The following is an 11,381-nucleotide window of genomic DNA, read 5'->3' as shown; positions in this document are numbered from 1 at the left end:
GGGTCCTCTCTCATTATAATCATAACATCACAGACCTTCGTCCACTGCTTCCCCAGACACTGGGTCATAAAGATCCGCTTACCCACGTGTCCTCACACAGCAAGAAAGGGCACATCAGCAATTATGTCCTCCGAGCACCCCAGCAACAAACATACCTTCCTTTCAAGGTTTCTCATCAAATCCCCATGTGGTGCAGGGTATCCGTTCATTTTAACCAAGGCTAATTCAGATTTTTTTTTAAGATTTTTATTTATTTATTTGACAGAGGTCACAAGTAGGCAGAGAGACGGGCAGAGAGAGAGGAGGAAGCAGGCTCCCCGCTGAGCAGAGAGCCAGATGCAGGTCGATCCCAGGACCCTGAGATCATGACCTGAGCCAAAGGCAGAGGCTTAACCCACTGAGCCACTCAGGTGCCCCGCTAATTCAGATTTTTTAAAAAAGATTTTATTTATTTATTTGAGAGAGAGCGAGAGAGAGCAGGAGCCTGGGGGATGGACAAAGGGAGGGAGAAACAGACTCCCTGTTGAGCAGGGGGCTTGGTCCCAGGACCCTGGAACATGACCTGAGCTGAAGGCAGACACTTAACTGAGTGACCCACCCAGACATCCCAAGGCTAATTCATTTATTTTTAAAAGATTTGATTTATTTATTTGAGAGAGAATGAGTGGGGTGAGGGGCAGAGGAAGAAGCAAGAGCCCAACATGGGGCTTCATCCTGGGACTCCGAGATCATGACCTGACCTGAAGACAGACACTCAACAACTGAGCCACCCACGTGTCCCAAAAAGTAGCTTTATTAAAGCAGGGAACAGGGGAACCTGGGTGGCTCAGTGGGTTAAAGCCTCTGCCTTCGACTCAGGTCATGATCTCAGGGTCCTGGGATCGAGCCCCGCATCGGGCTCTCTGCTCAGCGGGAAGCCTGCTTCCCTTCCTCTCTCTGCCTGCCTCTCTGCCTACTTGTGATCTCCGTCTGTCAAATAAATAAATAAAAATCTAAAAAAAAAAAAAAAAGCAGGAGACAAGACCCATGGCCGCCTTCCCCGATGTCTTATAAGAGCCCGCCCCGGCCAGCCGGCCCCCCACCCCGTGGAGGCAGGCCTGGATATCCAGTCTGCACGTAGTGAACAAAGTCCATCATGAAGGTGCACGTGATGAATGTAACACACGACGACTATCTGACGAGTGGAGATGCAGGCCAGCCCCAGAGGCGGCTCAAATGCAGGTGGCCGCCTCCCCAGCTGCACACTTACCCATCAGGCTGTGCGGCTGGGCTCCCCCTGCCGGCCAGCTGACCCCAGGCTCCTACAACCCGTCCTGGAGGCCAGCCCATCCTGCAGCGGCGTCCTTGGCACTGCCCTGCACTCGCCTTCATTGGGGCTCCTCGTTGGCCTGCCCTGCCCGCATCCCGGTGGCCTCCCTCGGCTCCGGGAGCTGCCCCATCACGTCCCTGAACCCCCTCAGACCTCAACACCACCACAGGGTCCCCCCGGGAGCCCCTCTGTCTGCTGCCTGAGCCGTGAGCTGGTGCAGGGGTTTGCCGATGGCGGGGAGAAGGCTTTCTTCTAAGAAGCTCAGGACACATCAGTTTTGCAGATGCCTGCGTGTTCCTTGCTTCGTGGTTTCTTGTTTTTTGTTTTTTTTCCAATGAACGCAATTTTTTCCCCCACTTGAATAGGGAGGGAAAAAAATCGCTGGTTTAAGCGCTGACTGTGGTTATAGTTGTGTGTTCCAGGAGAAAGGAAGATGGAAAAAAAAATCTGCTTTTTTGCTTCGGAAAACATAACCTTCTGGCATGACGCTGGAGGCTGTTAGTCACTCTGCCTCCCCAGGTTCTATTTTAGCAGAAGAACACTTTGAATTTTATCTGGGCACCTGATGGCCCATTAGAGACATGTGCCATCCCCTGCACCACCCCCCACCACACCGCCACTACCTTGGTCATGTGACTGCTTGGGAGGATTGGGGTAGAAGGGGGATGATCTGCGTAATGAATGGCGCCTGGTTTCCTAAGAAAATTGCTCGCTCTCCATTTGTTTTCTTCCATCCTGCTGCCCGGGGTCTGGAGAGAGCAGCAGTGACCCCCCTAGACGGGGGTGTGGAAGCCATTTGCATCCAGCAGTCTGGTATGTGCTGTGTCTGGAACTGAGCCACCTGCTGGCCTCGTGCCAAACACATATTTCTCTTGGGGGAGAAAGACAGGCCTGTCCTAGCTAGCTGCTGGATTCTGGATTCTGTGTTACATCACCCTGGCAAGCTTTTCCCTACTCACTTGGCTCCAAAGGCAGATTCCCAGAGCAGAGCAGGGAGTGCGGAGATCCAAATAAAGGGACAGAATGGGGAGGACGTTTCCGAGACCGCAGTTTGGGCATCTTGGAACTTGGGGAGAAGTGGGGGGACCCACTCTCCACTCCCAGAGCTTGATCCCCAGCACAGACCTCACCCCAGCTCTCCTGGAACAAACCTGGATTAGCTGGCCGACAGGTGGGCCCCTGGTGGTCGTGGACTAACTGGGCGAGGACAGTATCGAATTCCACACTGTGCTAACTTCTGCGAAATGTCCTCCTCCTGCATTCGAGGAGAGCTTGTAACGGAGAGGCGTGGCGTGGTTGGAGGTGTTAGGAACAGAACAGACTGTCTTTGAGTGCCTTGCTCTACTGGGTTTTAATATCCTCAGCAAGTGGCCTGCTCTGCCCGGTTGGTGAGGGCAGAAATGGTTGGGGGGGGATCCTGGAGGGCTCCGGAAGACCTTCCCCAGCCCCGTGGGGGTGGACCCCGCACAGCTGGGCACTTCCTCCAGGGTCTGCGGTCAGAGCCAGTGGGTGAGGACACAGCTAGCTATAGAGGAAGTTTCACAACCACTGTGCACAGGCCCTGGTGAAGTTGTGACTGCGACCGCCAGATGGAGAGGCCCTGGCAGTGGCAGTAGCGACCAGAGAACTCAGCAGCTTTGGGGTGCTGAATGACAGCCTGCAGGTCGCTTTGCTTCTTCGGGCCCCAGTGGACCCCAAATTGGAGGAGTCACCTCGTAGGGCAGTAAGTGTCCTTCCAGCGGATAAGGGGCCTAAAAGCTGGAACTTGGAGGTGCCTGGGGGGCTCAGTTGGTTAAGCATCTGCCTTCAGCTCAGGTCATGATCCCAGGGCCCTATGATGGAGCCCTGCATCAGGCTCCCTGCTCAGTGCAGAGTCTGCTTCTCGCCCTTCTTCTCCCTTTGCCCCTCTCCTACTGCTTGTGTTCCCCCGCCTCTCTCTCTCTCTCTGTCTCATATAAATGAATAAGATCTTTAAAAAGAAAAAGAATCAGGCCCAACAAAAACGAACACCTGATATATATAGATGACATGTCATGTCGTTCACTCGTTCTTCACACCAGTACTAAGAAGGAGGTGATGTTCTTATGCTCATTTTTTTTTTAAGATTATTTATTTATTTGACAGAGAGAGATCACAAGTAGTCAGAGAGGCAGGCAGAGAGAGAGGAGGAAGCAGGCTCCCTGCTGAGCAGAGAGCCCGATGTGGGGCTCGATCCCAGGACCCTGGGATCATGATCTGAACTGAAGGCAGAGGCTTTAACCCACTGAGCCACCCAGGTGCCCCCTTATGCTCATTTTTTTCAGGGAGGAAACTGAAACTTGCAGGAGGGAGTGGATTGCCCAAGGTCCCAGAGCTAGCACAAGGCGGAGCGGTTCACACTCAGCCTGCCTGACTCCAGGACTGTGGTCTTTCCAGTGCATCACACCACCGCGGACTTGAACTCTTCGTGACAATAATTTTAGAGTCTGTCATCATGACCACCTTGACACTAGATTCAGAAACCGGGGACTGGGTCAGTCTTGAGTCCGGAAACGTGGTAGGACCAAATGGACTGAAGTGGAAGAGCATAACGAGAATTCTTTAACCTGCTGAACTCTACGCCAGGGGCCAGGGGACCAGTTCTGGCCGGTGAAATATAAGTCCAAGTTGGCTGTTTTCTGAACAAGCGTTTGCTCTTCCCGATAACATGATTGTACGCTTTCCCCACCGACATCTGCCCTGATCATAGCTGGGATGCTGGAAGCTGTGGTGGCCACCTTAGGATGAGGCACCAAGAATGACAATGAGAGTAGATGCCAGGGACAGAGGGGAGTACATGAGGAGGGAGCCAGGGTCGCTGAGAGCTGAGCAGCTGGGCGGCTGACCTCCGGCTTTGTGTTATATGGGAAAAATAAAACCTACTTACTTAAATCACAGTGGAACTGACAGGTAAATACCAAAACTAAGTTGTATAAGTCATCAAAATGTATGTCTCACCTAATCGAACAAATGATGAAATGTGTTATTTCTGTCATATTTAGAAGCAGCTCTATCTGGACAGTGGGTGATATTCTTAACCTTAGTGTGAGCTTCCTTGACCCTGATGATCTAAGAAACTTCTCCTGAGCCTCTGCCAAGTACATTGCTCTCTGGCAAAGTGTCAACAAATGGTGGAAGGATTATAACGTTCTAGGGCTCCCTTTGCCTACAGGAAGTATTATTTCACACACGGGTTCTCTGGTTCCCCAAAAAACAAGACTCAAGGGAAATCCATTCACACAAAACATTCCTGAGAATAGCAGACTTTACTGAAGATTTCGTGGAGGGATGGAGAGATTTATTTCACTGAAATGGCAGAGATTTTTTTTTTTAAGATTTTTATTTATTTATTTGACAGACAGAGAGCACAAGTAGGCAGAGAGGCAGGCAGAGAGAGAGAGAGAGGAGGAAGCAGGCTCCCCGCTGAGCAGAGAGCCCGACGCGGGGCTCGATCCCAGGACCCTGGGATCACGACCCAAGCCGAAGGCAGAGGCTTCAACCCACTGAGCCACCCAGGCGCCCCTGGCAGAGATATTTTTAAAATGTATTACTTTTTAAATGTTTTATTTATTTATTCATGAGAGACACAGAGAGAGAGAGAGGCAGAGGGGGAAGCAGGCTCCCCAAGAAGCAAGAGCCCAAGTGGGGCTCGATCCCAGGACCCTGGGATAATGACCTGAGCCAAAGGCAGATACTCAACCATCTGAGCCACCCAGGCACCCTTAAAAATTAATTTTAAAAAAAATGATAGTTGGGTGCCTGGATGGCTCAGTCATTAAGTGTCTGCCTTCAGCTCAGGTCCCAGATCCCAGGGTCCTGGAATCGAGCCCCGCATCGGGCTCCCTGCTCAGCTGGAAGCCTGCTTCTCCCTCTCCCACTCCCCCTGCTTGTGTCCCCTCTCTCTCTGTGTCTCTCTGTGTCTCTCTGTGTCAAATAAATAAAATCTTAAAAAAAAAACATTTAAAAAGTTTTTAAAAATGATAGTTTGCAGAACATCCCTCACTGTTAAAAGTGTTGGCAAGAGGGGTAGGGGGCTGGGGTAACCAGGTGATGAGTATTAAGGAGGGCACATGTTGTGATGAGCACTGGGTGTTACACGCAACTGATGAATTGTTGAACACTACATCAAAAACTAATGATGTCCTGTATATGGCTAAAAGAACATAATAAAAAAAATGTTTAATAAAAAATAATAAAATATTTTTTAAAGTATTTGCAAGGGCTCTGGTGGGTACCTCGACTTGCTCTAGCCTCTCCTTCTATCATTCCCCTTTTCCTCAACCTAAGGACACCCCCTCAGCATCTGGGGCCCACTCTTCTGGTTACAGAAGTGTCTCCCCTTAATGCTCCTAACATTCATCTTTCTCTTTCAACTCGCTCATCGAGACTCTCCTCTGGGCACCTGGGTGGCTCAGCTGGTTGAGCATCTGACTTCCGATTTCAGCTCAGGTCATGATCTCAGGCTCGTGAGATTGAGCCCCGAGGATGAGGCTCTGCACTGGGCATGGAGCCTGCTTAAGATTCTGTCTCTCCCTCTGCCTCTCCCTCTGTCCCTCCTCTGCCCCTCCCCTCCTGCCCCCCTACTCACTCTCACTCTCTAAAAAAAAAAAAAAAAAAAAAAAGTCTTTCCTTGACCTTAAACTCTGGGACCCTTGAAGTCAGGGGCTGGGATGGATTCATTCCTGTGTAGAAATAATGGTGTGCCCCACAAGTCCCCAGAAACTGCCAGTTCTCTTCCTTCCCTGGAGAAATCAGAGCTTTTTTGAAAGGGGATGTATAAAATGGTTACAGACTCGGCTTTCCTCTGCCCTCCCCTCTGCATTCTTAGAAATCCTTCTCTTCCTGTGACAGTGGTGGGGAGGGAGGCGTCAGCTAGTGAGTCATTCAGGAAAGCTCAGCTCTAACCCATAAAGAACCCAAGTTAACAGCATCTTTTCCTTCTCCCCCTGCCTTAGAATGTTGCTGCTTACCCCCACATCCCTCAAACACATCCACTGGCCCCACTCAGGCCCCAGAACCAGGGCTCCAGCCTCCTCCTCCTTTTTTTTTTTTTTTTTTTAAGTAGGCTCTACACCCAGTGTGGGGCTCGAACTCATGACCTTGAGATCCAGAGTCACATGATCTACAGACTCAGCCAACCAGGCACTTGAGCCGGCCTCCTCCTTACTCTCCCAGACTCCAAGCTGCCTCCTTCGGTTCATCCTCCACAACGGCCCTGGAGGATTTTCCTTTAAAGGGGACCTGACACCATCCCTCCCCTGCTCAAAACCACCCCATGCCTTACAATGAAATATTATATAGCCATAAAAAGGAACGGAGTACTGATTTGTGCTATCGCATGGATGAACCTTGAAATGTATGTAAGTGAAAAAAGCCCGACATAGAAGAATGTCACATTATATGATTTCATTTATATGAAATATCCAAAAGAGATAAGTTCATCGGGGGAGAAAGTGGGTGGGTGGTTGTGAGGGGCGGGGGTGGGAGAAATGACGTGCTTAATGGGTCTGGGGTTTCCTTTTGGGATGAAAAATGTTCTAGAAATAGATGGTGGTGATGGCTGCACAAGATTGCCAATGTAGGGGCGCCTGGGTGGCTCTGTGGGTTAAAGCCTCTGCCTTCGGCTCGGGTCATGGTCTCAGGGTCCTGGGATCGAGCCCCACATCGGACTCTCTGCTCAGCGGGGAGCTTGCTTCCTCCTCTCTCCCTGCCTGCCTCTCTGCCTACTTGTAATCTCTGTCTATCAAATAAATAAATAAAATCTTAAAAAAAAAAAAGATTGCCAATGTATTTAACGTCTCTGAATTGTACATTTGAAAATAGTTCAAATGGCCAGTGTTACATAGTGTGCATTTTACCTCAATTAAAAAAAGAACACTCGGGGCACCTGGGTGGCTCAGTGGGTTAAAGCCTCTGCCTTCGGCTCAGGTCATGATCCCAGGGTCCTGGGATCGAGCCCCACGTCGGGCTCTCTGCTCAGCAGAGAGCCTGCTTCCCCCTCCCTCTCTGCCTACTTGTGACCTCTTTCTCTCTCTCTCTGTGTCAAATAAATAAAAAAAAAATCTTAAAAAAAAAGAACACTCCATAGCTCCCCATTGCCCTCGGGATAAAGTCCAAGCCTCACTCAAGGAGTTTCTGACCTGTCTCTGTATTGTCTCTTACTTTATCTGATATTTTCCTGCTTTCCTTCCACAGGCCAGACCCACCTGACAGCTCAGCCACTTCCCATCTGCCTCCTGCCACAACCTAGTCCCTGTGCCTGCAGAGGTGTGCTTCCCCTCCATGGCTGAACCTGCCCATCCTTTAAGACTCACCTCACATACCGTGTCCTGTGCAAGGCTTCCTAAACTCTCCTCCCTGTATTTTTTCCCTTCACAGTGTTTTTCATGATCTCAAATACAAATGGGTATATATTTATTTGTGTCTGTTGTCTCTATTAGGTAGTAAGTTCCATAAAGGCAGAGAATTTGCTCATCGTTCGTGGCTTTCTCCGGCCCCTTCAACAGCAGCACACAGCTGGGGGCTTAACGATCTTTTAACCAACGTCACCCAGATAGCATCTGGGGCAGTGTTGGCATCTGAAACTCTCAACTCCATAGCTTTGGAGAATCCAAAGTGAACCCATGTTCTTTTTTCCTCATTTATACAAATGCTTTTTATTTATTTCCTCATATTTGTTCTAGGCCAAGACCTTCTGAAGACATTTTTACAGAGGTTTAATCTTTTTCTTTTTTTAAAAGATTTTATTTATTTGACAGAGAGAGAAAGACCACAAGTAGGCAGAGGGGCAGACAGAGAGAGGGGGGGGAGCAGGTTTCCCACTGAGCAGAGAGCCCGATGTGGGGCTCGATCCCAGGACCCTAAGATCATGACCTGAGCCGAAGGCAGAGGCTTAACTCACTGAGCTGCCCAGACGCCCCATACAGAGGTTTAATCTTGACAGAAGTCTGGCTCCTTGCCAATGTGGATTTGGTCCAGCAGTGCTAACATCAACTGAGAGCTTGTTAGAAATGTAGAATCTAGGGGTTCCTGGGCGGCTCACTTGGTTAAGCATCTGAGCTTGATTTTGGCTCAGGTCACAATCTCAGGGTGGTGAGACTGAGCCCCATATCGGCTCTGCTCTTAGAATAGCATGGAGTCTGCTTGAGATTCTCTCTCTGGCTCCTTCTCTCTCTGCCCCGCCCCCACTGTGCATGCTCATGCCCTCTCTCTAAAAAAAAAAAAAAAAAAATGAAAAAGATGGGTGCTTGGGTGGCTCAGTCCGTTAAGCGTCTGCCTTCAGCTCAGGTCCTGATCCCAGGGTCCTAGGAATGAGCCCAGCCTTGGTCCCAGCTCAGTGGGGAGCCTGCTTCCCCCTTTCCCTCTTTCCCTCCTCCCTGCCCCTGCTCTCTCTCTGTTTCTCTCTCACAAATAAGTAAAGTCTTCTTTTAAAAAAAGAAAGAAATTTAGAATCTAAGACCTGCTAAATCGGAATCCTTATTTTAATAAGGTCCCCAGGTGATTCATGTACAATTACAGTTTGACAAGCACTCAAAGTCATGAGATTTTGAGATCGTACCGAGCAATGATCACTAATCCCAATCCCACTCTTTAAATAACCTCCTCCAAAGCTATATTCTTTGTGGATTCTGAGTGCCGCTGTATTCTGAGTCCAGAAAGCATTACTGGCTCTCACAATCCCTCCCCTCCAGTTTGAGCATATCTGTCCCATTCTTCCCATCCCCGCAGTTGGACGGGCAGACTCATGGAGGCCACAGTAGTTAGTGAAAGTAGGAAAATAGAAGTAGGTCACATTTGAGGGTCAGAGCCCAATACCTCACCTCTGAGATTCCCATTTTACATAAGTTACATAAGGGCTTGTCCTGTGTCCCATTTCTTCATTCCTTTGCTGAGCCTTCAGAGGTTTGGAGTGAAGGTAAGGTGACTTTTCCAGGGGCACACTGTTAGTGAGGTGGCAGGGCACAGGGTGGGGGAGAGAGATTCCTGGGGCGTCTCCACGTTGCACTGCTGTCCCCAGCAAGTCAGGAGGAACTCCCCGAGGCCTTCTTCACGTTGTCGGCATGCACAAAACACTCACCAACTCCCTGCTACCAATGGGAGCCCTCACTTTGATGAATCCTAGTGGAATGACATTCCTAATTCCCTGTCTCCTGCTTCGTGTCAATTATTATCTTCCCAGCCAATCCAGACCAATAATAGTACTTCAAAAATCCCTTCACCAGTGTCCAGGAGAGTTCCTCTCCCCCATCAAGCATTCCACAATTTTCATATGCAAGTGAGGAATGAATTCTCATCTCACAGAATCCCTTCCCCACTGTCTCCTCCCCCTCCCACCATTTTTCTCTGCATTCCTTTTCTTACACAGGATGATCTAGCTTGCACTGCTCCTAAGCTGGACATAGATTTAAGGTCTCATTTTCATTCCAGGTAGTTTAACCAAATACATATATTCTTTTTTCTCCAAATACTGTGTCCTCCCTTAGGTAATGTCTCCATCTGGGGTCACATAAAATGTTATATGTATGCGTGATTCATTCACTGTGTAGCTCATCAAATGTAACGGGGGCATTTATGGCATTTCAGGCACTATTCTAGTTGCTGGGAAGAAAACGGCGATCAGAACTGTTGGAGCTGAATTGGACCCCCTTCCCAAGGCAACTGATACCATAACTCCTAACATGGTTCACTGGTTTTACCTGTTTTTTAATTTCATACAAATGTGATTACGAAGAACACGCTTTTTAATATCTGGCTTCTCTTGCTTACATTATGCCCACAGGATTAATCTGTATTATTTCTTGTAGTGGTGGCTTGCTTCTCCTTACTGTTTAAGACATTGAAATTAGGATTCTAGGCACCTGGGTGGCTCAGTTAGTTGAGCGACTGCCTTCGGCTCAGGTTATGATCCCGGAGTGCCAGGATCAAGTCCTGCTCAGGCTCCCAGCTCTGCAGGGAGCCTGCTTCTTCCTCTGACCTTCTCCCTTCTCATGCTCTCAATCTCTCTCAAATAAATTTTTAAAACCTTGAAAAAAAAGAAAGAAAGAAATTAGGATTCCCAGTTTCAGCCCAAGGCATCCTAACTGAAGCAATCAATGCTGCTTTGACTGCCCTCCCCAAATCATCAAATCCCTATGCTGGTCAATTTTGGCTAAGTTATGCTGCAGTAAGGAATGAGCCCTCGTCTTCGTGACGTAGAGCAACATTGTTTCCCTACACGTTCGCTGTGAGCCTGTTAGCCCTGGTTACATCTATATTCTTTTCATTCCTGGTCCAACCCAATGCAGACAAAAGAGTCTGTATCAGTTTCTTATGCGGCTATAACAAAGCCCCACTGCACACACTGACTATTTTAGTTTTGAGGTCAGAAGTTCAGAAAGGGGCTGAAATTAGGGTGTCAGCAGGCTGCTCCTTCAGAAGCTCCAGGTGAGAATCCATTGCTTTGCCTTTTCCAGCCGGACATGCATCCTATCACTCCTTCCTCTGCTTCCGTCTCTCTTGCCTCGACTCTGGGCCTCCTTGTGACGACACCAGGCCCACCCGGACAATCCACAGCGACGTCCCCATCTCGAGAGCCTTACATTTAATCGCATCTGCAAAGCCTCTTTTGCTACGGAAGGGAGCGTTTCAGAGGTTCTGGCCCTGGGACACAGACATCTTCTGGAACCAGTATCCTGTGTACCACACAGTGGTAGGTATAGGTCAGTCTTGGGGCCAAGAAAAGAGAAACAGCCGGTCCCTGCAGGTAAAGAGCTTCACGCTTCTCCCTAAAAGGGAGGTTTGCTCGCATTTGCCCACATTTCACTGCTCCTCTGGCGCAGGGCCACCTGCTGTGGCAAGTTCTCCGCCCACATCTGACACCAACAGACAGGATGCCACGAGGACGGGCAGGAGCTAGTCGCATTATAATCCAAAGGAGCGCGGGCACCGGCACACAGAGAGCAGGAAGGATTACGGTAGGAGTGTGGCTCTTGGCCGGCCAAGGGAGCCGGAAAGAGGGAGCAGAAGTGAAAGTCTTTCTCATGGTGGAATGGCTCCTGGGATTTCCTAATCTGCC

Source organism: Martes martes (genome assembly GCF_963455335.1).
Source record: "Martes martes genome assembly, chromosome: 17".
Classification (NCBI taxonomy): domain Eukaryota; kingdom Metazoa; phylum Chordata; class Mammalia; order Carnivora; family Mustelidae; genus Martes; species Martes martes.
The sequence above is the reverse complement of the archived record's forward strand: the minus strand, read 5'-3'. Positions refer to the sequence as shown.